Source organism: Sapajus apella, unplaced genomic scaffold (genome assembly GCF_009761245.1).
Source record: "Sapajus apella isolate SASKATOON/1434 unplaced genomic scaffold, GSC_monkey_1.0 scaffold44, whole genome shotgun sequence".
NCBI lineage: Eukaryota > Metazoa > Chordata > Mammalia > Primates > Cebidae > Sapajus > Sapajus apella.
The window spans coordinates 12,291,675-12,318,784 of record NW_022436984.1 but is presented as its reverse complement, the minus strand read 5'-3'; the positions used below and the strand labels follow the sequence as shown (position 1 = coordinate 12,318,784).

The window sequence follows — 27,110 nt, the reverse complement described above, 5'->3', positions numbered from 1 at the left end:
AGGGCACAGTGGCTTATGCCTGTAATCCCAGCACTTTGGGAGGCTGAGGTGGGCAGATCACCTGAGGTCACAAGTTCTAGACCAGCCTGATCAACATGGAGAAACCCCATCTCTACTAAAAGTACGAAATTAGCCAGGCGTGGTAGCACATGCCTGTAGTCCCAGCTACTCAGGAGGCTGAGACAGGAGAATCGCTTGAACCCAGGAGGCAGAGGTTGCAGTGAGACAAGATGATGCCATTGCACTCCAGCCTGGGCAACAAGGACAAAATTCCATCTCAAGAAACAAACAAACAAAAAATAACAACAACAAAAAAAACACTTTACTATAAAATATGGAATGTGTCCAAACCAAATAATAATAATAAGTTGCCAGGGTGGGAAGATACACACTGGTAAAAAGCTATTGGAAAACAGCTACATAGTTATAAGTGAGGAATATAAAGAAAGGCCCAAAGTCAAGGCCATATGCTGTTTAAACTCTTGCACATCTTTCATGTAAGCATGAAAGTTATGCCAAGGTAGGGCATCTTTCATAACTATCTTGAATCTTTTTTCACAACCAATATAAACATTACTAAGATGAGGACTCTCTCCTCCTTAGCAATTGTTAATTTACTTGATATCTAATCCATTCTAGAATGAACATAATTAAATCACAGAATGTTACAGCCAGAGTCCTGAGAAAATTATTCTCTCCAACTTATTCATTTATAAAAGAAGCAAATGAGACCTGAGGAGGGGAAGAGAAGCGGCCTGCCCAAAGCCACACAGCTTTAAAAGTGGTCTTTAGAAGTGATTTCTGTTACTATTTCGGGGAAAAAAAATCTTTAAATATGCAAAGCCATGTCTTTATGGGATTTTTGTGGGTGATTTTTCCTGGAGATTTAGTCATTAATCTGTAACTAATTGAAAACAAAAAACAAAAATCCATATATCATAGGTAAAATGAAAACTTATACATTTTCTAAGCTAGAATATCCTCATACTCACGTATGTACACAGGACCACTTATTTCAAGACATATTACTTTATTTTATTTTATTTTTTGTAGAAACGGAGTCTTGATCTGCCCAGGCTGGAGTGCAATGACATGATCATAGCTCAGTGTAACCTGGAACTCTTGGGCTTAAGGGACCCACCTGCTTCAGCCTCCCAAGTAGCTTGGATTACAGGCATATGCCACCATCCATGGCTAATTTTTTATTTTTTGTAGAGACAGCATCTCCCCATGTTGCCTAGGCTGTTCTTGACCTCCGAGCCTCAAGCAATTCTTCCACTTTGTCCTCCCAAAGTGTTGAGACTATAGGCGGAGCCACCATGAGACATAATAAACATGTGTGATGGATAGTAAGTTAGAAATTTTATTTAATAAATTACAAAAGCAACAAAACTACATTAGAGGCCAGGCATGGTGGCTCACGCTTATAATCCCAGCACTTTGGAAGGCTGAGGCGAGCAGATAGCTTGAAACAGGAGTTCAGCAACAGCCTGGCCAACATGTTGAAACCCTGCTCTACTAAAAATATAAAAATTAGTCAGGCATGGTAGTGCACACTTGTAATCTCAGCTACTCAGGAGAATCACTTGAACCCAGGAGGCAGAGATTGCAGTGAGCTGAGATCGCGCCACTTCACTCCAGCCTGGGGAACAGAGTGAAACTCCATCTAAAAACAAAAACAAAAACAAAAACACTACATTAGAGAAAATTTGGAAAGTATATAGGGAACAAAGCAACTGCAATGCTTCCACTTAAACAACTATCCTGATCACTTGTTTGTATTGACTGTTAATATTTTTTCTCTGGAATGTTTTACATAATTATTAATGAAGCCTACCTAAAATTTTATGCCTACCTTTCCTATCTATATTATAGCATAAACATTTTACTTTCTTTTAAAAATTGGATCATGGCTGAGTGCAGTGACTCATGCCTGTAATCCCAGCATTTTGGATGGCCAAGGATGGAGGATCACTTGAGGCCAGGAGTTCAAGATCAGCCTAGGCAACATAGCAAGATCCCATCTCTGTAAAGGAAAAAATAAAATAAACATGGGATTATTATTGTACAGATAAAAAAAGTGAAGAAAAACTTTTTAAAAATTAAAAAAATTGGAACATTATTATTTATGCTGTTTTTATTGTGGCTGTTTGAGCAGAGGGTATAAGTGTTTCTCCCCAATCCCAACTGATGTTAATAATCTCTGGTATTCTTTCATTCTTTTTTCCATCCTCATGTAATTGCATGCAGTCATATACAGAATATACATATATGGAGTCGGGTTGTCACTGCAGGTTTATATAGTATACTTCTCTGCATCTTACTCTCACTTAATACATTGTGGCCATCTCTCCAAGTTAATTGGTATAGATCTAAGAAATTACTTTTTTTTTTTTTTTTTTTTGGAGATGGAGTCTCACTGTCTTCCCAGGCTAGAGTGCAGTGGTAGGATCTTGGCTTACCGCAACCTCTGTCTCCCGGTTTCAAGCGATTCTCTTGCCTTAGCCTCCAGAGTAGCTGGGATTACAGGTGCATGCCACCATGCCTAGCTAATTTTTGTAATTTTAGTAGGGATGAGGTTTCACCATTTTGGCCAGGCTGGACTCGAACTCCTGAGTTCAGGTGACCTGCTTGGTTCGGCCTCCCAAAATGCTGGAATTACAGGTGTGAGCCACCACACTTGGCCCTAAGAAGTTACTTGTAATAATATTCCATGGTACAAATGAACTGTGTTCATACTTCTCCACTGATGAACATTCCCTTTATTTCCATTATTTTGACACTGGAAACAATCTCACAACAAACATCTTGATACATAGACCCTTACATATTGGTGCTTTTATTTAAGTGAAGTTTCCATAGATTTGGCTAGGCTGCTTTCCAAAAAGGCTATAACTATTCTCATTTCCCCCAGGAATGTTGCCTGAGTACCTTTCTCCTGCATTCCAGCCAGTAGTGGATTTTAACGCTTTTTAGTTCTTGTCAGTCAGATGGGTGACAAGTGATAGTTCATAGCTAGTTTTGCTTATTGCTAGTGTTACTGAGCATCTCTAAGTTGTATACTTACTACACATTTAGATTTGCTTGTCTGTAAATTAACCCTCTGATTTGCCTAATTTTCTTTTGGGTTATCTGCCTTTTTTTTCCTTTACCAAGTAGTGAGAGCTTCTAAATAATATGTATTAACTGTTCATTTGTTATATGCAATATTTTTTCCATTTATCTTTTTGCCTTTTGACTTTGTGGTCACTTTTGCTATTGAAATATTCTTTTTTTTTTTTTTTCTGAGACAGAGTCTCTGTCCCCCAGTGCAGTGGCACAATCTCAGCTCACTGCAACCTCCACCTCCTGGGTTCAAGCGATTCTCATGCCTCAGCCTTCTGAGTAGCTCAGATTACAGGCATGCACCACCACACCTAGCTAGTTTTTTGTATTTTTAGTAGAGATGGGGTTTTGCCATATTGGCCAGGCTGGTCTCAAGCTCCTGGCCTCAAGTGATCCACCCACCTTGGCCTCCCAAAGTGCTGGGATTACAGACGTGAGCCATCTCACCCACCTGGTAAATTTTTTTTTAATTCTATTTTATTTTATCAGTAAGCTTATATTAGCCATAATGAATTAGAAGTTTTCCATCTTTTTCTATAACCTATAAAAACTTCAATTATATTGGAATTATCTGTTCTTTTTTAAAATTGCGTTTTAGGTTTTGGGGTACATGTGAAGAACATGCAATATTGTTGCATAGGTACATACACGGCTTATGTACATAGGTACATACATAGCTTTAGAGCATAGCTATGAAACCATTTGATCTTGGTACCTTTTTAAAAAAGTAATCAGATCTTCAAAGCCTTTTCCATTTTTTCAAAAGAAATTGATCTAGGTAACTTTTCAGCTTAATTTAGTCATTTATATTTTCCTAGGAACTATGTATTTCCTTAAGTTTGTCAAATTTGTTGACAGAGCCTATAGTCTCAGCTACTTGGGAGGCTTAGGTGGAAGGATCATTTAAGCCCAGTAGTTCAAGGCTGCAGTGAGCTACGATTGCACTACTGCACTCCAGCCTGAGCAACAGGGCAAGATCCTGTCTCAAAAAGAAAAAGCAATTTGTTGACAGAGCATAGGCATTTTCCCATATGCTATATAAGGAATGGTGAAGGGAGAAAGAACATTTGTTGAACAGCTGCTATGTGCAAAACACGATGCTTCATATTTTATTTATATTGTCTTATTTAATTAAATTCTCATATTGATTCTGTTGATGATATGTCATTATCCCCATTTTCTAGATGAGACTACTGAGGCTTGGGAAAACGAGGTAATAATATGCCAGGATCATGGCAGAGGGAGCCAGAATTGTAATTCAGGCAGGTCCATACAATTTCAGAACTGGTTCTTTTATTTATTACTTCTGGCTTTCTCCAAATAGTTTCATAATCATTGTATTTAGTGACTAAGAAATAGTTGCTTAAGAAAATGTGTCATCGTTTTCTTTCCCTCCCCCAATTACTAGGGTAGTTTTCTGGTTTTTACTAAAATAAATGAATATAAAAAGAAATAGAGTCCTTTTTCTTCATATTTAGGACATTTTTTTCTTAAGCTAAGTTTCCAAAAGAGAATTTCTAGGTTGACAAGTACGACTGTGATAATGAATAATATGTATAAAAGAGTACATTTGAAAAGGGAGCATAGTAACAGGATTATATAGAAAGGTAATATGACTTATTCTAGAAAAAGCCTTGATATGATTATGAAAGTCCCTTTGAGATCTCACCTGTAGTCTGCTCTTCATTTCATACTGGGAATCCCTCACTCTGAGCCTAGTAATTCTTCACTCTGCCATTGCTAGCCCTTGAACCACTGCCTACCTTTGAATAAATAACCATCAGATGCTGCCACATGCCTCTCACCAAGTTCATGTGGCTCCTATTCCCCCCAACCTTCTTCCATTCTTTCCATCCTACAGTTGCAGTGCTAACCCCTATAAACACCCCTTCAGGCCTCGGTAGACCCTTGGGAAAATATTAAGTTTTTAGAAAGAGCCTGTTGGTCTCTATATCATGCCTGATCATGATATAAAGCAGTGGTTTTCAGTTTATATTTTTCGAAGCCCTTAGTCATCCTCGAGTCTGTCTTGAGTGCAGAGAGGAAGCCACCAAGCTGATGGGGTTCTGGGTCCCTCTTCTTACCCCCTTCAACCAGAGTCTCTCTGTTCTTGTCTGATTCACATACTACAGCTTTTGGGAAGGATTTCCTTTTTTTTTTTTTTTTTGAGACAGGGTCTCACTCTGTCACCCAGGCTGAAGTACAGTGGCACGATCTTGGCTCACTGTAGCCTCAACCTCCTGGACTCAGGCGATCCTCCCACCTTGGCCTCTCAAAGTGCTGGGATTATAGGAATGAGCCACAGCGCCTAGCAGGGAAGGATTTCCTTTGAAGATTAGTTTCCACTGTTTAAAAACAAGGGTTCTAAAATTATTTATATAGAGAAATAAGAATGTTGAAACAATAAGAAGTTATAGCCAAACTTTTCAGTATTCTTTAGGTTTCTGTTAACTTATTATTTAAAAAAATTTTCTAAATTAATTCAGAAAAAATTTTAAAATAATAAGTTAACAGAAACCTAAAGAATACTGAAAAGTCTCCTGACCCTCCCCGAGACTGACCTAGAATGTGTACCCTCCTCCCCACATACACACATAAGACCACAAAAACTGAGGATTGTCTATTACTTTCCAATTACTGCTGTGACAGAAAAGGAAAGTTTTACACTTTGGGGAATTGAAATTAATTGAAAGCAGACTTGAGTTAATTTCCATTTCAGTGTCCTTTATTGAACAGGTCTTTAGTGCACATTTCTAATTTAGTAGAATGAGAACTTTTTATGCTGGGGGGAGGGTGATGAGGAAATACTTTCCCCTGAAACTAAAATAGTTCATCAGGACAAATCCTGCAACCATTTTCAAGAAGAGAGTCTATATGATCTCTGTGATGTAGAAAAAATGCTTTCAATGTTAGGAAAAGGGCTATTTGCTTGTTTTTTTTCTATACAGCCTAAAAGCAGCATTATTTTGTGACAGTAACACTTTGTTTGTTCATGTTTTATAGTTTTCAAAGCACTCTCATGTACGTTACCTCACTTGATCACTACAGCAATGCTGTGCAGTAGGCCAAACACATGTTCCATTCATTTTATACCCAAGGAAGCCATAGCTCATACAAATTATTTGCCAAAAGTAACACCAGAAGTCGCTTCAAGTAAGACCAGTAGTCTTTCTATGATTCTCTAAATAAACTGCTTCATGTCACAGTATTCCAAAGCACTGTAATTTAAGGTACCACTTTAAGGTACTATTGTCATTTTAAAAAAGGTATCATGTGGGCTCTGATGGCTATCTGAATAAACAGGTTGGATGGACTGATATAAGGAAAAAAGTTTTGGCGGGTCTGATGAGAGAAAGAGATTGAGAGAAAGGGAAATAATACTAAGTCGGACTAAAAAGAGGGATGCAACCACCAATTCAGAGAACATGAAATATTATTTGTAAAATTCGATATGCAATTTGTGGCTAATAATTTCTAAAAGCTAGGTGAGATTAATAATTTTCTAGGAAAACATATATTACTGAAATTTGTTTTTAAAACACTAGAAATGTTTTTATCCAGAACAAGTGTCTATAGAAAATATTTAAAGGGAAGGTCAAATATCTACTCTCCAATAAGAAATCATTCAGCATAATATCAAATAAATAAATAAATAAACATAGTCTAAATAAAATGCCAGAAAATAAAAATATAACACTATGATCAGCAAAGTTTGTTCTAAAATTAAAGATGGCTTAATGCTTATGAAACTATTAATAGAATTAATTAATCAATGTAACACAACAAAACAAAGAGTACAGTGTGATCCTAGAAGCAAAGTAGTAAGGAGATAAGAAAATTCTCACAATATGTAGATACACAAGTGTTTAAAACTAGGATACCTCAATGAAAATGTAGTTTTTTATGCCCACAACCAAACAAAATCATCCTTGAAGACATAGCAATTTAAAGTGGCAAAGCCAATAAATTAAAGAATTAAAATTAAAATAGGAGTCTGGCGCAGTGACTCATGGCTATAATCCCAGAATTTTGGGAGGCCAAGGCAGGTAGTTCGCTTCAGCCCAGAAGTTTGAGACCAGGCCGGGCAACATGGCAAAACCCTGTCTCTACAAAAAATACAAAAAAAAAAAAAAAAAAAAAAAAAAAATTAGCCAGTCGTGGTGGTGCACTCCTGTAATTCCAGCCACTCAGAAGACTGAGGTAGAAGAATCACCTGAACCCAGGAAGTCAAGCCTGCAGTGAGCCATGATAGAGCCACTGCACTCCAGCCTGGGTGGCAGAGTGAGAACTAGTCTCAAAAAAATTAAAATAAATAAAAGGATTAAAATAGGACTCTGTCACCAGATGTCTCAAACAATAAGTGGCCTCATTTTGAAAATGGTTGTTGGTGCTCAAGTCAGTCTCTTACGTGACCCCTTCTCAAATGTGGGCTGCTAGAAACAGGGTGGCTTCTGCCACTGAACTAGGTCACAAGGCCATCACTCCTTCTTAGTTAACTGCCTGCATGGCTGTCCCTCCCCAGACTGTGAGCAACTAAGGAGCACACAGGAAGTTTTATTCATCCTTCTGTCTCCAGCTCCTGGCACCATTCTCAACATACCCTCAACAAATGTTTGTGGAAGTGACCTGAATTCTCATGCAATAGACTACCAGAGGAACACGCTTTAACTACAACTTGCTTCACATCAACAATAAAGATTTACTGGTAAATATAAAGAGTTTGGCCTGAAGACAATTTTTATTAGGAAAAAAGCCCTGTTTTATTTTAACAAGCAAAGTCCCAATGGCGGAAACATATCCCCTCGTTCCCACTCCCTGGCTTGAAAAACCAAGAGACAGCAAGCTCTCCTAGTGAATGGTCCCACCCCAAAATGAACTGTAGTGATGTGCATCACTGCCAGCAGCCCCAAAGTGACCAGAGCCAGTGAGAACAGGAGCAAAGCATAGAGAATAGATCCATAGTTCGGAGCACAGAAGGCTCAGAAATGAAATAACAAAGATCCTTCCATCCTCACTCCACTGGCAGGTTAATTTTTGTCACTGTTCACCTAAGATCAGTCAGGAGAAAGTAAATTGGTAGAGTTAATATGTGTCTACAACAATCAGGAAAAAAATCTATCACACACACAAAACCAACCACTGGCTAGAAACAGGGTGGCTCCTGTTAAAATAATCCAGAGATTATTTTAAGTTTAAAAATGCCTCATTGAAAACATGAAAACTTATCAAAAGTTTCAGATCAGGGCTGAAAGTCACTTCCAGGGCTCTTCTGACTCATTTTTATGCTTGGCATACTTAAATGTCTCAGAGCCAGATTTTGTGAGCCTGAATGTCTCCCAGTCTCTGCATCTGGTCAGGGAAAATGCGCTTCGTCTCTTATCTTGTCCTGATTTGACTCTTTAATCTCAATCTTTCAAACACATTCTCTCCCTGGATTCATCTGAGTGTAAGTTAAAAGCCTCCTGGAGGCCAAGCACGGTGCTCAAACCTATAAATATCAGCACTTGGAGAAGCTGAGGCAAGAGGACCACTTGAGCCCAGGAGTTCAAGACCAGTCTGGGCAACATAGTGAGACCCCACCTTTACAAAAAGTTTTATTTATTTATTTAACTGGGCATGTTGGCATGTACCTGTAGTCCCAACTACTTGAGAGGTTGAGGTGGGAGGATTGCTTGAGCCCATGAGGTCAAGGCTACAGTGAGTAATGACTGTCCCACTGCACTCCAGCCTGGATGACAGAGTGAAACCCCACCTCAAAAAAAAAAAAAAAAAAAAAAAGCCTCCCAGAGACACTGTGCAAGAGGCAGAGAGCCCCAGTAAATATCTACTTAAAAAGACAAAAAAGTGACTGTCACAATACATTCACTAAGTAAGTCCTGATTAATAGGAAGGAAAGACAAAGAAGGACAAGAGTGCTCTCCTGGGAAATGCTGGAGGGAAAGAACCCTGGGCTCCAGAGACAACTCCCTCCAGTCCTAGAGATGGCTCTGATTTGCAGAGGAGTATATGAACATGGAAAAACTAGTCCTCAGGAAATGTTCCTTCTGCTAAAGCAGAGGCAGTTCCAGGACTCCCAAGATCTGAACCAGGTGGCTGAGTTAGTAGAACCTTGTGAAATGGATCATCAGTCACCAAAGCTTAATTTAGGTGAGAGGGGAAACCAGGTTACTGCTGCCCCTCCTGGGAGAATTTTTTTCATATTCAGATGAAATGACATTCAATTTGGAGCTGCCTCTGGCACTTTCAGAACAGCTAGGAAGGAGAAAAAGAGTACAATCCGATCTTCAGAATGACTATAATTTCCCACTACTGCTCAGTGAACAAAAACTCCCAGGGAGTAAAGCCTTCAAAAGTTGGAAATCATAGTCAAACATTGAAAATCAAAGACCTCAGTTAGAAAAATAGCCCACAGCCCATGCATACTTGACAGGGGTCAGCAATGGTCTCTGGGTACTAAAACCACAGCACGTCCCCCTACAGAACTAGTCCACTTACAGGCCTATCTGGGGATCTCGGTCCTACAACCCTCTGCTCTCTGCCAACCAAGTCCTGCTCAACCCTCAAAGGGCAGCTCATGTCTTGGGGCAACCCTCATGAAGCCTGCCTTGGCCATTCTCCTCAACTGTCATCTGTCATCTCTCCTCACCTAACCCAAGGATCATCTCTTTTTTTAAGACAGGGAGTCTTACTCTGTCACCAAGGCATGGTACAGTCATGGCTCGCTCAATCCTTGACCTCCCAGGCTCTTCCCACTTCACCTGCCCAAGTAACTGAGACTACGGGAGTGCACCACCACACCCAGCCCATTTTTGTTTGTTTTTTTTTTTTTTGTAGAGACAGGGTTTCACCATGTTGCCCAGGCTGGTCTCGAGCTCCTGTGCTCAAGCGATCCTCCCACCTTGGCCTCCCAAAGTCCTGGGATTATTACAGGCATGAGCCACTGCACTTGGCCAAGTCTTATCTTATAAACCATTATTATCACAGAGTCCAGCAGCAGAAGCCTAGATATGGGAAAGAGTCAACATTTTTGTTGACCAATGACAAGTGTAATTTCATCATTAGTTTGATTATTTCTTTTAAATTTCAGCTTATTTCATATGTGCCCTCCCTAGAGCTAAAGCATACTGAACCCACCAATGAGCACATTTTTACCATATCTGAAAAGTTTAGAACAAGGAGAAAAGGGCTAGAGACATTCCAAAAGGAGTCGAGAACACGTTGGGGCAGGTTTTGCTAAGAAGCTGTTTTCTGATTCCTCAATCTAGTATTGTATTATTTCAATTTCTTTGTTTGGAACAAGTTGGGACAGGAATAAGTTAGTAAAAAATAGAAGAGAAGTGTTCCATCCCCCTGCCTCCAAGCTGAATTACATACTTCTCCTTTGTCCCAGATAGTTACATAGCAACTCTGTTCTTCAGATTTTTTTTTTTTTTTTTTTTTTTGTGAGACAGAGTCTTGCTCTGTCACCCAGGCTGGAGTTCAGTGGCATAATCTTGGCTCACTGCAACCTGTGCCTCCTGGGTTCTTTTTTGCAGAGACAGAGTTTCACCATGGAGTTTCACCTGTTTCCCAGGTCATGTTGCCCTGATCTCAAACTCTTGGGCTCAAGCGATTCGCCCACCTGGCCTCCCAAAGTGTTGGGATTACAGGCATGAACCACTGCACCTGGCTTCTTCAGCATTTTTCAAGGTATTTAAGGAAAGACACTGAACAACCTCACTTGAAATCTATTCTAGGGCTGCTTAAGCATGCCACAAGGTAGTCAGCCCCTGTGTAGATTATGCTCATTTCATCTTGCTCTGATGTTACTGGAAAATGATTCCTTTACCTGAAGACAAGTTGATCTAACAGGGCACATACATGCTGCCCCACACACCATTTCCTGCCTTTAAGGCTCTTCAGAGGGTCTTCCATTTTGATTTTTGATAATGCAATTTATGAACATTTTCGTCAGGCTTCTCACTGTAGAACCAAATAAAAGGGCTTCTCAAAAAGTCAGGAAGACAGGTCACCTGCTGGCTCATACAGTCTGGGAACAGAAGAGTACTAGACTGAGATCTAACCCATCATGACTTCTTACTGTGGGGCTTTAGGAAAGCCAGGCACCCTCTCTGGGCTTCCATTTCCTCATCTGTAGTATGAGGGGGCTTTCAAAGTCCTGGTAGCTCTAAAATGCTGAGGCTAAAATTTAACAGGTAGTTCCAAATATCACTCAGCAGTGTGGTAACATGGTGATATCACAACCAATGGCCTCCCTTCCCTAGCCCTCCAGCCCCCAGAGCCTTCTGTAACTGTTCTTTTGTTTAATCTAAACAAATCACCACCTTACCCCAAACTGAAATTATGCTAAACAGTTCATCATGTCTGAATCCCTAGTATTTTCACTATGCAGTTTTACCTGTCTTTAAGGAAAGGAAACAAACTGGCTTTTTTTTCCCCCTTTTTTTTTTTTTCTCCTAAATGAATATCCCTGGTCACCCTTATATTTCTTTCCAACGAATATTGCCACTGGGCTGTTCCTTAGTCACCTCAAACTCCATCTGTTTAGATCACATTGGTAACTTTAACCTCTCCAGGCTCCCCCTTCAGGTTCCCCTAGCTCTGTCACCAGCACCACCACTGACCCAGGCTCAAGACTGCAGAATAATCACCTCTCATCCTAAAATTCACCAGCTGTGAAATCCTTAGTCAAATCCACTAGTTGCAAAATCCTTACGAGTCTTACTTTGTAAGTTTCTTTCATTTTCTCCTTTGCTTTTCATTGTCACCTCTTTGGTCAGCCCTGACTGCTTCGTGCCTAAACATCTCTAGGAGCATCCTAATTATTTCATCCACCCTCTTCACTGCTACTAGATTGTTTTCCTTTAAATGTCACTTAGATGATCCTTTTCTCCTGCTCAAAAACTGCAATAGGGGTTTTTTTTGTTTGTTTTTTGATACGGAGTCTCGCTCTGTCTCCCAGGCTGGTGTGTGGTGGTGCAATTTCGGCTCATTGTAACCTCTGCCTCCCAGGTTCAAGCAATTCTCTCTGCCTCAGCCTTCCAAGTAGCTGGGATTACAGGCATCGACCACCACACCCAACTAATTTTTGTATTTTTAGTAGAGATGGGATTTTGCCATGTTGGCCAGGCTGGTCTCGAACTCCTGACTTCAGGTAATCTGCCTGCCTCGGCTGCCCAAAGTGCTGGGATTACAGGCATGAGCCACTGCACCTGGCCCATATTTTTCTTCTTCATAAAATAAAATCGAGATCTCAAGGTCCTTCACAGTGTCCCTGGCCCGGCCCTCCAACCTCATTTCTGATGCGTAGGAGGTCTGCCAGCCGCCTCAGCCTGGTTCACCACTTGCATTTCCTACTTTGTCTCTTCTCCCTGCTGTCTGGTCTGCCCTGCTCACCCCACTTCAATGGACGAATCTTTGCTCATTCTCCAAAGTCTAATGCTGGCCCATTCCCCTTCTGGAACTTGCACCCTTCAATCCAACAGAAAATCGTCCTTCCTTTCTTGGGATAACTGTAGAACTCAATGGGAGTCAAAACAAATTTTTCTACTGTTATTCATCTTATGTAAATAATCTCATTTTCTAAGTTAATTATAAACCTCTTTGAGAAAAGAGGCTGTTTTTTCCACCTCTATTATCCCTGTACATAGGATATATTCTAACATAGAATATATGTTCAATAGAAGTTCATAGAAGTTCAATAAAGGTTTATTGACAAAGACGCTAAACTGTCCTCAACACTGACAGTGGTAACTCTCCAGCACATAATCCCCCTCAATTAATCAATTATTAATAATTAATTGATAAGGTGTTCTCGAATCTAAAAATCATGGATGTACAGACTAAGGGAGAAATGATTGGTAGAAGGAAATCCAGACTGGGAGAGTAGAACAAAGGGATTTAATGTTCTAGCTAGGCTCTAAATGGCATTTTCAGAGTTACAGGGTCATAAAATAGGATGATTTGCAGCAGCTTAGCCCTTGTTACATATGTTAGATTCTAGTGTTTTGGATTTAAAAGCAAACTCAATCCTTTTCTTCCTTCACCCACTTTGGAACGCACCTTAGAATCCTCACTGCCTGGTGTTTGCCCACTTCTTTCCTCTTAACACCTCTCCAGAGCTTGCCTTTGGCCCCTAGTGTCTGCCATTCATCTGCTCCTGGAAGTTCCTGTCTCCAAAACAAATTATGTGATGGGCTTTGAATCATGAGCCACTAGGTGCAGAATAAATCTAAAAAAAAAAATTGATTCCTTTGAAAATAGTATTTCCAGCCTAGTCCTTGCATCTTTAACTCCTTCCTATACATTTTTTAGTGTAGGTCCTTCCTTTAGCCTGTGGTATAAATCTGGATGTAAAATTCACATGCAGAACAGATTCCTGCTTCTTAAAATCCTGTAAATTCAGTTTTCATAGTATTTTTAAATGTACTGTTAATTGCTCATTGGTAAAAATTAAATGAATAAGTAGATGCAATACATTTGAAAGGTCATTAAAATGTTAAAATAGACTGTCTGGAATCATAGTAGCAGAGAGAAGCTCACTTGTGGAAATCCTGGGCTGTAAGGGATGTGAGGAGGAAGAGCTAGGTTGAACCTCAAGCTGTGATTTATCTCGACCGAGGCCTATTTCTGCCCTATCTCTTGGCAACTTCAAAGTCTTCTCAACTTTACAATATCCTACTACCCCACATCAAGGATAAAAAAGATCTAAGGTCTCTGCTTAAATGTCACTTTATTAGAAAGGCCTTCTTTGACCGATACATGAAAGAAAGGAGCCCCAGCCTCTATGCCCTATCTCCCTTTCACTGCTTTATTTTTCTCCACAACATTTACCAATCAAATGATAATGTTATATATTTATTTGCTCATTGACCGTCTTGGCTTTGATAAGGGCTTGGACATTTTTGTTCACCCTGTATTCTCCAAGACCTACAGCAAGGTCTAGCACAGAATAGGCCTTAAATAAATAGGTGTTGAATAAATGAATAAACCAATCTCATAGTTCAGAAAGACCAAACAAAACAAAACTGCACCCACCACAACTACTTGCCATATCAACTAAGGAATCAATGTAGAGTGGTAAAGAAAATCAAATGGAAAGAGTATACAGAGATCAGTCCTGTCACTTTACAAACATGGAAAATGAGGTCCAGAGAAGATAAGTGACTTGGCTAAGTTATAAGCTCCTGTTTTGACAGAAAAAAAATAAAATGATTCACTACAGAGTCCCAATTTCTTATATACATATGGTGATTATGGAATCGGATAAAATGTCTTTAATCTCAGTGAGGCAGGCGTCAGAAGTAAGTGGTATAAAATGGCTGTCAAGTTAGATGCCTTGCCCAGATATATCAACCTCATTGCCTGTCATCAACATTATAACTCTGCTCATTTGAATCTTGAGAGATTTTTTAAAACACACTTTAATCTGTTTTCAGCTAATACTTCAGCCAGTTGAGAGCAATAGCGAGAGCCATGCTAGTTGTTAATAGGGAGTGGAAACGGAGAATTTGAGTTTGAAGTCTGAAAGATGTGGATTCAAATCCCAAGTCCATGATTTAAATAGCTGGTTGACCTTGGGAAAATTACTTACCCTATACGAGTCTGCTAGCTCAGTCTCTGGAATGACCGTTAAGTCTCTAGCGGTGATTATTGCTATGCTTTGCAGTTTGGTTCTAGCATAAAGCTGGAAGCTCAGCTTTAGCCTGAGATCAGTAGAGATAAGAGAATTAGCAAATGTGGAAGTCTCCCCAGGAGTCCAGATGTAAAGGTCTTCCAGGATAGGGATGTGTTAGCTTCCAAGGTCTGAAGCACAGAGCTCAGAAATGAGCCCCACCCGGGAGCTGGTTACTGCTGCAGCCATCAGAATGGAGCCCTCCATCCACAGCCTCAGCCCAGCAGGGGGTAGGAAGGGAGCCCACCAGCAACCAGCGGCTTGGCATCTCCAGGCCCTAAATATGGGGTTAGAGCTGGATGAAGGGGCTGCCCCTGTACCAATCTATCAGAGGTGCTAAAACATCCCTGGAAATGGGAGAAGGAGAAAACTAGATTTATCAGGAGTTCTCTTAAGGAAAGACTCTTGTGTGATTGAAATGAATGCTTCCTTCTGGTAGGGGTGTGTGTGTGTGTGTGCGTGTGTGTGTGCGTGTGTGTGTGTGTGTGTGTGTGTGTGTTTGGCATGAGAGTGGGGTATCCTAAATGCAGGCTTGAGTAGCAACACATGGTCACCAAAAAGCCTTAAAGAAGGCTGAGTCTGGTTTTCTTGCAGGATTTTCATTTTGTTGAGTGGTACAGCCGCTGTGAGGCCAGAGCTGAACTGTTATTGATCCTGAACAGGAAACTGAGTACTGCTTTTAGGAGCCTCCTCTTCCACATTTCCTCCAGGAAGAGATCACCCTCTCCTCATTTAAGTGTGAGATATTGAAAGAAAATCCGTCTAAGCAAATTTTTAGCCTGCCTGAGTTATCTTGACTCAGCTCTGTCTGTGGGACCTTAATCTTAAATCTCAGAAACCCCATCTCACTAACTCCGGCTCATCTGCTCTGCAAATCACTACGTCTCCATATCCTGTGGGACTGCTTCTCTAATCAGAACCTTGAGAGGTTGTCTGGGTGGAGCTTAAGGTGTGTCCCTGTAGCCAATTAGACATTGGTTGATATGATTTTGCTACTTGTAACAGCTCGTGACTGGACTAGCTGAACTCACTTGGTTTGTTCCTTTATTTCAGAGTAATTCAAACAAAACTTTATAGTAGTTAGTATATGTGTATACATGGGTAGATGATCTCAGTTCACGCCTTTCACCAAACACTTTCATGCTGCTGTGCCTTTGTTCCGCCTATCCTCCATCCTTCAAATATCTTTATCTAATGAAATACTTTTTATCCTTCAGGGCTCAATTCAAGCACCTTTCTCTCTATGAAGCTTGCCCCTAACCTCTAAGTCATAATCAGTCAATCCCTGTTCTACCACATTCTCAGACTGCATTATTAGTGTTTCTTCCTGCCAGGAGTTTTAGGCAATAGTCTCTATGTATTTACTTATTTATTTTAGAGATGGGATCTTGTTCTGTTGCCCAATCTGGAGCGAGTGTATAATCCTAGCTCACTGCAGCCTCGATCTCCTGGGCTCAAGCAACCTTCCTACCTCAGCCTCCCAAGTAGCTGGGACTACAGGTGCCTGCCACCATACCAGACTAATTTTAAATTATTTTTTGTAGAGGTAAGGTCTCGCTTTCTTGCCCAGGCTAGTCTTGAACTCCTTGGCCTCAAGCAATCCTCTCCCATCAGCTTTTCAAAGTGCTAGGATTACAGTTGTGACCCACTGTGCCCAGCTGACTATTTCTTATTCATATCCATTTAACCTGGCAGGTAATGATTCTTTTTTAAAATTTCCTTTTTTAATTCACAAATTATAATTGTATTTATCTAGGAAATGTAGTGCAATGTTATGATAGGTGTATACAATGTAGAATGAGTAAATCAAGCTAATTAGCCTACCTGTCACCTCCTATACTTGTCATTGTTGTGGTGAGAACATTTCAAATTTATGAAATATACAATATGCTAACTAAAGTCAGCCTGCTATGCAATCGATCTCAAAAACGTATTCCTCCTGCCTTACTGAAATTTGTACACTTTGACCAACATGTCTCCATTCCACCCCTCACCCATTCACCCCCAGCCTCGTTCTATTCTCCACTTCTATGAGTTTGACTATTTAGATTCCACATATAAGTGAGCTCATGTTGTATTTGCTGTTTGGTGCCTCGCTTATTTCTCTGAGCATAATATCTTATGATCCTAGAGTGCTGGACTTGAAGCCTCAGGATAAATGGGGCATATCTCCTCATAATAGCAATTTTACTCTTTATAGTAGCAATTTTACTTAATTTTCAGCAATTTAAAAAATTATCAAATATTTTTAATTCTTAGATATTTTATAGAGGGGAGTGCAAAATTAGCTTGAGTTTTAAAGATAACTACATTTAAATCATTTGTTCACATTTCTCTGACATGGGGATTATTTGCAGTGGGCACTCAACACAAGTCTAAGTTGAATTTAATTCCAGGAGATGTTTATTATTAATTATTTCTTTTCCTAAAAAACTCCACAGAACTTTATTTGTTCATATTAATAGCAAGAAGACCCATTTAAAAAAATTAATGAGTTGGAAAAGGCAAGCTGGAAAAATAAGGCTATTTCACCTAAATTGTAAATTTTGGTTTAGCAAAGCTCACTATTTAAACATGTCTGAGAAATCTTTCAGAGCACTACCCTTTGGCAAAGACCAAATGATTCTTTGTATTAAAAAGAAAATTTATAAGATACATTATACATGTAAAGTAGCATATGCAATATATGCACAGTTTACTTTTCCAAGTCTCTACGGTATCTGATAAGTAAAAAAAAATTAAATGAATAATAAATAATAAGTATTTATCAAGTGAAATGTCCTTGAGACTTTTTGAAGCCACTGCCAAGAAGTCGGATGTAAGACTAATATTTTCCTTTTTTTAAGTATATTAGGTAAAGAACAGCCAAATAGAAATAAACCAGCTATGATGTTATTTGTAAGCCTTGCTTTACACTACATTGCTTTAAAATCTCAATCATAAAAGCAATACATGGTTAATGCAGAGATGTTAAAAACCTGAACCACTGTACCCTCTTTCTCTTTCCTGCTCATTGTAGGTGGAAGGGTCAATGGGAGGTCACATGGCCCATCTGGAGCTCCTGGAAGACAGCAGAGGGCATGACAGTGACTGAATCAGGAGTGAATGACCCACCTTGAGTGACTGACATTAGCTTGACTGTGCATGGGACTTCCTGCAGCCAAGGAGTCAATCTGCTGCCCAAATTTTGTGTTTGAAAATCACCCTTTTATCTTATAAATACAGTTTCAGAACTTTATTCTCCCAACTTCCTTTATAAAAGCAATGGCTTTCCAATCAATTCTATTTGATTTTAGCAATATATCTTTTAAATAATACGTCATTTAGTCAATAATCCCCTCCAAAATCAGAATCCAATGATCTTATCTACTTTTTATATTTTATTCCATCATCCAAATTATTATTCCTATGATGATTTATTTAAACATGCACTAATATAGACTTTTTGCCACCTCTGAAAGTCTTTATCAAAATCCTTCAGTGATTCCTAAAGTTCAAATGCCCTAGCCCAATGGACAAACCCCTTTGTGCTCTGGCTTCTGCCCAGCTCTGCAGACTCATCTTTAGTCACTCCCATACACACACTGGGCTCCTATCACAAAGACAGTTATGTTTCCCCATCCATTCTAGCCTCTGGGGCTGTTCCCTCAGTGGACATTCTTCCCCTGCACCAGGCTAGCTGTCAAACTCCTAGTGTCCTTCAATATTTTGTGCAAATGTCATTCTTCCCTGTCTTTCTTGATATGTCCCAGGAGAGTTAAACCCTGTTTGTCTGTGCTGTGGTCACATCTTGTCTACACTTCCATTATAGTATTTCTATCAAACTATAAATTTAAAAGTCTCACTTCTACAAGATTGGGGTCCAATACTCTCAAGGTTTCCAGGAATCCTCTAAATTATAGGCAAAATTTTATAGGTTCATTTTCTTCTCAGGAAAGAGTTCAGAGTCACATCAGTCTCAAAGGAGTCTATAATTACGCTCTCAAAAATAAACTTAGAAACCACTGCACTAGATTATGAGTCCTTGGGAGACAGCAAGTGAATTCTATTATTCTTTGAGTCTCTACAGATAGATGCCTGATGTCAGCTGAATGAGCATTTCAGTTATTGTTTAGAGGTAGATGCTTATTTCAGTAAAGATATATAGTAAACTCAATCTCCTCTGTTTTTTTATTTAATAGGAAGTATGATACTGTGAAAAATTGGATACTTTTCATGCTTTCAAGTGTGATACTGTGAAAATCCTTCCGTATCTTTCTTTTTGCTGAGTGTACTATGGAAAGTACACTGGGCAAAAAGAAAGATACAGAAGGATTTATACTAAACTAGTAACATTGGAAAGAGGGGTGGGGTTCGGGGTAGGATGGGCTTTTAAATCCTACTTAAACTCTTCTGTCATAATCATGTTTGTATTTTGTTTTACAATGAGCACTTTTGGGTTTTGAAGTTTAAAAATAATGTTTTAAATTATGAGACATTTTTCGTAAGTGTGTCAGACATCTAGCTTCCAATCCCAGCTCTGCTACTTATTTCATTTTGTGACCTGGGAGGGTTAATCTTCCTAAGCCTATGCTCCCTCAACTGTCAAGAGGGCATAATAGTTACTAGCCCACATTATTATTAAGTGAAAAAACCCAGAATGCACTTAGGGACTCAAAATCTATCACTTCAATGGAAAGTAAAAGTTGTCTTTCCTAAAGTTTTTTGCAATCACCAAAGACATCCAAAATAGAACTTCATTAAAACATAGTATGGCTGAATGTGATGGCTCACACCTATAATCCCAGCACTTTCAGAGGCTGAGACAGGTGGATCACTTGAAGTCAGGAGTTTGAGATTAGCATGGCCAACATGGTGAAACCTCATCTCTATAAAAATACAAAAATTAGCTGGGCATGGTGGTGCGTGTCTGTAATCTCAGCTACTCGAGAGGCTGAGGCAGGATTGCTTCAACCTGGGAGGCAGGGGTTGCAGTGAACTGAGATCATGCCACTGCACTCCAGCCGAGGCGACAGGGCGAGACTCCATCTCAAAAACAAAAACAAACAAACAAAACCCAACATAGTTCATTCTTGTCTCAATGCTGTCAGTAAGCACTCTTATATGCAGTCAAGTCTGATATAATGTGGCTGGTTTGGAAGGTGGCTGTTTCCCCTTACTGCTAGCTAATTAAGTAATCTCACAATTTGCTTATTTGATGGTTTTCAAGCCAAGAAGGGTTATAAAATTCTACAAAGAAATTTATAATACTTCTGCTTCAAGAATGATCACTGGTTTAATCTAAGCTCTCAGTTTGCCTGTGTTCTTATTAGAAACCAGTTCTTTGCAATTTTCACTCACCTCGTGCCCTGTCTCCACTGGGAGACATCATATCATTTTTTTTGAAGTCGTCTTCCTGATTTCTCTAGAAGTTCTGTAAAAAACAAAATGCCATTGATAATGATAGCTACCTTGCATTTTATGCCATCATTTTTCCTATAATTTTGTAATTAAAAGTTTTATTATATATGCAATTCACTGTTGTTAAAAATTTCTAATAGGTCAAAACCATATAAAGTAAAAAAGTAAAAGTCCTTATTTATTCTAGTCTTTTAATTTTCAAGTCACTGGTATTGAATAAGTACAATCACCTCAGCGTTCATATGTTTGGGGTGACTAATAAAAATAAATTTCTATGTACTTAAAAACCGAGCTGGAGAACTCCAGCATGGCTTAGAGGACTTTACTGAATCAGAAGAGTTTAAAGCAGTTGATTGACCCTAAAATATTGAAAGCCACAAATCTAGAGTCTTTTCTAATATTCCACATTAAATCATCTACTTCCAGTGATAAATGAAATATGTTTATAATAGGTTATTCTTTAGAGACTAATTACAGTGATCTATACTCAAAATTAAGAACAAATCTAATTAGAAAACATTCTGAAATTTATATAATTTTTGCTGCAGTACAGGCAGAAGTCCACTGAATCTTCCTGGACTTCAGTTTCCTCATCTGTATGATTGGCTTAGTAATAGCAATACTTGCGTCACGGTGTGGATGTGAGGATTAAGGGACATGAAGACCGGAGGGAGGGAGAATGGGTTGTAGGAGTGTGGGGAGGGGAAAAGCCTTACTTGGTCACCTTTTGTCATTTTATCAAGGGGCCTTTATCCTAGGTGAACCTGTTTATTCCCAGCTTGGCTTGCTCTTTTTTTTTTTTTTTTTTCCTTTACCAATTTTTTTTCTTGAAAGGTTACTTTTGTACATAATGCTGTATTTTGTCTAAAGGAATATAAGAAGCCATGTAAGGCCTGATGCTGGCTCTGTCAGACACTGCTAGTTGCTACCCAGTATTCATTCTCCTCTTTTGTTTTTTGGAAACCCAGTTAAAAGACTGTGTTTCCCTTCTCTCTCACAGCTAAGTGTAACCACAAGACTAGATTTCTACCCATGCAATACAACTAGAAACACTGAGTGACCTCTGGGAAGTCTCCTAAAAGAGAGAACACACCTTTTTTCCCCCATTCCTCATTCCTGCTGGCTGAACACCAGTGAGATCGAAGAAGACCTAGCAACCTTCTTGGACCAAAAGGTGATACATTAAGAATGGCAGAAGAAAAAGATGAGAGGAATCTCAGTACCTCACACCAAATAACTCATCTAACAGCTCTAGACTGCCTACCTTTGTGGGGTTTTTCATTTTGTTTTGTTTTTGTTTTTATTTATGTAAGAGAGAAATATACTTCTAGCTTGTTTAAACCCCTATTATTCTGGTTTTTTGTTTGTTTGTTTGTGTTTCCCAGCATATACAGATGAAACCAATCCTTACTGATATGCTGGTCTTCTAGGAAGCTATCCAGAGCCTAAAACCAACTTTTTTTTTTTCTTTAAAAGAAAGGTTTTCTCTCTGAAGCCTAGGCTGGAGTGCAGTCGTGTGATTGTGGCTCACTACAGCCTCGACCTCCTGGGCTCAAGCAATCCTCCTGCCTCAGTCTCTGAGTAGCTGGAACTACAGGTGCATGCCACCATGCCTAGCTAATTATTTTTATTTTTATTTTTATTTTTTGGTAGAGATGGGGTTTTGCCATGTTTCCCAGGCCTGTCTCGAACTCTTGGGCTCAAGTGATCCAAGTGTCATGGCCTGCTAAAGTGTTGGGATCACAGGTGTGAGCCACCATACCCGGCAAGAACAATTTTTAATTCTGGAAAGTTATTTCACATTTCCTTGGAGGCTATGTGTGCTTTCTGCTTATTAACAACAAAGTCTTCAGAAGCCTCTAGTGTGTCACTCCAGCCCTTGTCTGTACCCTTTCTCCCTTGAATTGCCTTCATTTCAGATACTACTCACTCCTTTGAGCTCCTCAGATAAAAACATGGAAAATGAGGCAACTCAGTTGCAGAAGAAAGAAGGAGAGTTTGGCTAAAATTAAGTTTTTAGGGTTTTTTGTGGAGTATAGGAAAAACAGAGTTCATGTGCATTCAGCAAGTATTTAATAAGCATATACCATATAAAAGGCATTGTACCAGGTGCTGGGAGAAATGCAAGGATGCCACTGCTTCTGCTTCCAGTCTAGTAGGGAAGATGAGACACACAAATAACGGTAACATATGAGGGATTGTGACAAATGAAATAAGAAAATGTAAAGTGCCTAAACTTTTCAGAGAAAAGATGAATTCCATTGTGGGAATTGGAGAAAGGATCATTAAGAAGATAGGATTTGAGCCAGGCTTTGCACAATACATAGAAATAGTCAAAAGGGGATCACCAGAGGGACGAGGCACAGTGGCTCACATCTGTAATTCCAGCACTCTGGAAGGCTGAGGCAGGTGAATTGCTTGAGGTCAGGAGTTTGAGACCAGCCTGGCCAACATGATGAAACTCTGTCTCTACTAAAAATACAAAAATTAGGACATGTTGGTGGGTGCCTGTAATTCCAGCTACTCAGAAGGCTGAGGCAGGAGAATCGCTTGAACTCAGAAGACAGAGGTTGCAGTGAGCCGAGACTGCGCTGCTGCACTCTGGCCTTGGTGACAGGATGAGACCCTGTCTCACAAAAAAAAAAAAAGAAAAGAAATGCAGAAAAAAGGAGGATTACAAGAGGAACAAAGCACAAGGCCCAGGTGGATTTAGGAATCCTAAGGAGCACAGAAGGTAGAGTAGAAGGTGGGCCTGGACATGTAGATTGGGGACAGATAGAGGGCCTTAAATCTTTTCTTTGGAGCTTGCTTTGCAGTAGAGAGAATGCATTGCTGAAAATGTTAAAGCAGAGATATAGCGGAGGTGTAACAAGATCACGTATCTCTGGTAAGAAATGACTTTGTGGTTCTGTAGAGGAAAGAGCAGCTGCAAAGAGGCCAGTAAGCAGGCACCCTTGATAACCCAAGTAAAAGATAATGATGACCTGAATTAGGGAAGTGGCTCTTAGAAAGGAGGGCACAGATAGGAGCAACATTTCAAAGATTGCTCCATGAGCCCAATGTACGCTTTGCCCAAGAAAAGGAGTTGGATGGTCACTCTCAGATTCAGAAGGAGAAAATATATCTGTAAGATAATTTTTTAAATTACTCTAAATTTAACTGAACCGGCAGACTAAAAGGAGACTGACTATGATATAATAATGAAGTTGTTGGTTCTACAATTTTACCAAAGCCTTAACTTTTGTTTTTCCCATATGTCATTTGGGGTTGCACTGACTAATTCTGCTAGGAGATGGGGAAAGCACATTAAAAAGTATCTCAGAAAAGAAATACAACCAACCTTTCTTTCCCATTGCTCATCCTTTGCCCAGGTGTTATGGTAAATAGCAGATGTCAGTTAGGTTATTCCACTTTTCCCGTTATTCCTTTACCCACCTTTAGGCATCATCTGTTAGGCATCATCTCTACCCACCCCACCTACCCACACACTCCATAAGAAATCCAATGAAAATTTAAGAGGAGGGAGCATAAGAATTTTCCAGTATTTGCCTCTTTGTTGCTCACTAAACCCATGGCAGCATAGCCTGAAGGAAAGTGGAAAGGGCTGACATTGCCTCATAGACGAGAATTATATCCTCAAATCGTTTGAGATAAGTAGGCCCCAAAGACAAATCCAAAACAGCAATTCCCTCATTCTCAGGAAATAAATTCTAGAGATTTCTTCAAATGGATACATTTGAGAATCCAGTTAGCTACTGCTTTCTCTTTATTTTTCTGGTTATTTTAGGAAGACTTAAACAAATGTTAATTCCTACTACCCTGTCTTTTTGTCAATAAAGGTAGGAACAGACAACAAAATAATCATGAACATACCAATCAGAAAAGTGCTGTCTGTAATATTAGCAATTTAAGATTTGTTTCGTTCATCTTACTCAGGGCTTTCAAAGTGCTTTACAAATAACATAATGAGGGTTTTTTTCCTTCCATGGCTCCCAAGGTGATTCCTGGCACTCTCGAAAGGCACGAGTGATTAGTCAAGTCCTTGGGGCCCAGCAGCAGTAATGTAATGCGTATTGGTTAAACTGTTTCACATTAATGTAAATTGCGTGTGTGTGTGTATGGAGTGGGGGGAGAATCTTCCACACTGTCCTTGAGAAGATTAGCAAGAATTATGAACTTAAAGATTCTTACATTTTATAAAAATCCAAACAAAGAGAAATATTGAACAAATCATACTGTAGTCCTAAAATCAAAATCCAAAGGTCTTAACCTGTGGTCCTGGGAATAGGGTTTCACGTCACCTGTAAATCTCCTACAATTGTATGCAAAATTTTGTATGATTTTACTTTTTTTTTTTGCAGAAAGGTGGACTGGTTTCTGAAGATTCTGAAAGCAATTCTTGACACCAAAAAGGGTTGAGAACTGCTGTCATTAAAGAAAAAGGAAGGAAGGAAAAGGGAGAGAGGAAGGGAAGAAAGGAGAGGAAGATGAGGAGGAAGATCAGTTGATCTTTGTATCCACATTGCTTGGTTTACTACTGGCCTGCTATGTTGCAGTACACCCTTATACACAGAGAAAAGGGAAGGTAAATAAAAGGAATAAAGAAAAAGTTAACAGTAAGGCCAGCATGGTGGCTCACGCCTGTAATCCCAGCATTTTGGGAGGCCGAAGTGGGAGGACTGTTTGAGATCAGGAGTTCAAGACCAACCTGGGCAACATGACAGAACACCATTTCTACAAAAAATACAAAAATTAGCCAGCTGTGGTGGTTAGTGCCTGTGGTCTTAGCTACCCAAGGGGCTGAAGCGGGAGAATTGCTTGAGCCCAGATGGCAAAGTGAGACCTTGTCGAAAAAAAGAAAAGAAAAAAGAAAAAAAACCTAATAATATGATTATCTTCTTTGAAAAGCCTCTGAGTTTTCAAATGAGTTTAGATTGCATTTTCAGAGCCCATGGTATGAAAATCATAGACATTAATTCGGTTTGTGAAAAATGTTTAGAAAAAATATGTATCAAAAATTTTTTTCTCTAGTATAAATTTCTGATTATTGTGTTGAATCCTTCAGAAGTAGACTTCAGTGAAATAGCTATACCATTTACAGCAATATGATTTTGTATTAAAAGAGGCTATTAAAAAATATAAAAGGGTGGTATAAAGACAGAACACTATTTCAGCATATAAAAACTCACATAATTCCAATACTAATTATAATAGAATGCTATTCTCACCTAAGTAAAGACAGTGTCAAGTGAAACTCAGTTCTTCTCATTACACACCAAAGCCCCATGAAGTGTTTAGAATTAGGTTTCACCAATAAAGCCCCCATGTAATTAATCAGTATACATTTTCAATCAGGATGTGTTTTTTGTTCTGTACATAGAGGGGCGAGTGGTGAAGATTTTTCTGTCTTTCTTCTGTTAGAAAGGAACAAACCAATTTCCCTCCATCCCTAATCTTTTTCATTCTTTCATTATTATTAATCCCAAAGAGGCATGTCCATGTCAGATTTATGCTGCCTATCATCCTTTCTTTAAGATTGCTCTCAAAATTTAACTCGGCTTCAACTATATTTATTAATATGCAGAACAACTTCTGTCTCCAGTTTACTGATAACCTGCAAAGGCAGTTAAGACATCATATAAAAATTAAGCAAGGAAATAAATGAATGTTTTACAAATTGTCATAACTTTTAAATAAAAGTTATTTCTTTGAATGGCTACCTTAAATAAATGTTAGCATATATTGAATTTAAATTGATACACCATATGGTAAGGATTGATGGGCTTTCATCTCTTATAAAATTATTTCCCCTTTCAGTGCCCCTTAAAGCATATAAAAGCACATACTTACCCCATGTTGCTTGTGGTGGTTATATCATCCTCAGATCAAGGCTTATCTGGGTTCTGAATTAACTTAAAGGTTATAAAAAGAAGCAGTAGAGAGGTTTGACTTCCCCTGAAACGAGACCGTAGTATGCTAACCAGGCTTTTAAATGAGGAAAACTAATGTCTCTTCTAATTATATAAGCTCCAGGTCAAATTCTAGCATCAACTAATCAAATAACTGAGCTGCATTTAGTTTCAATGAGTAAAAGGAAGAAACCCATTTAAGAGGAAAATCTTTGGTATATTAGAAAATTGAAAAATTGTACATTGAAAAGTTATTAACATAGCAATAAAAGTTAAATATTTTAAGAGTAAAATATATATCTTGCTACCTTAAATGAATTGAAAAAAAATAGGGAAAATTTAGTTTGCAGCAAAGCAAATAATTTTCTATATTTTCCAGAAGTTTTTGAATTAGAATTATATGTCCTGGTTCCTGAAAACATCTTCTCACCTTATTTTAACTTGTCCAGTATTTATCTCTTTACAAATTTCCACATAATAATATTTAATTCTAAAGCCATGCCAGCTAATGTTAAGGAACCTATGCAAAAAACGTCCAATTCTTAAAATGTATCTTTGAACACTTATAAATAGGTCCTTTTGAAATTAAACATAAAGCTGTTATTATGAGAAACCAACAAAAATGCCATTTTTATTTTAACATTTTAGAAGACAGTGCAACCCAAACTTGTGCCAGTACAGCAAAAAATAGATATATATTTTTTGGCTATAATATGTTGAGGAATACAAATATTCACAAGATTTTGAATAGAGAAATATGACAAAGAAGTTATTTATTGCATACAGTATTTTTTGTCAGTTTTAGAATAATAGAGCTTCAGCAAAAACATTCAGGTCTTTATTGTAATTTTTTAAATGTAGCTGACATAATTTTTAAATTATTTTGTGTGAAAAGTAAAGAGGTTTTCTGGATATAGACTATATGACAACACACAGATCTACTTTTTAAGAAATTGAGACATAATTTATATACCATACATAAAATTTGTCCTTGTAAAGTGAACAATTCAGTGGTTTTTAAC

At 38.8% G+C, this 27,110-nt stretch overlaps 1 protein-coding gene across 18 annotated transcripts in view; it reads right to left on the bottom strand.

Moving 5' to 3' along the window:
* The window catches only part of ARHGEF33 (Rho guanine nucleotide exchange factor 33), a 134,841-nt gene extending 108,523 nt beyond the window's left edge, over nucleotides 1-26,318 (bottom strand). For 5 of the 18 annotated variants that reach the window (XM_032239380.1, XM_032239382.1, XM_032239385.1 and 2 more), the window contains exons 1-2: nucleotides 26,030-26,317; nucleotides 20,120-20,192 (exon numbers count right to left, since the gene is read on the bottom strand). The gene's annotated coding sequence lies outside the window, so the exon portion shown is untranslated. Of the gene's footprint in view, nucleotides 1-20,119; nucleotides 20,193-26,029 lie in introns of all 18 variants that reach the window. The other 13 variants (XM_032239377.1, XM_032239386.1, XM_032239384.1 and 10 more) reach the window with 5 other exon arrangements.
* Nucleotides 26,319-27,110: the final 792 nt, after the last annotated feature.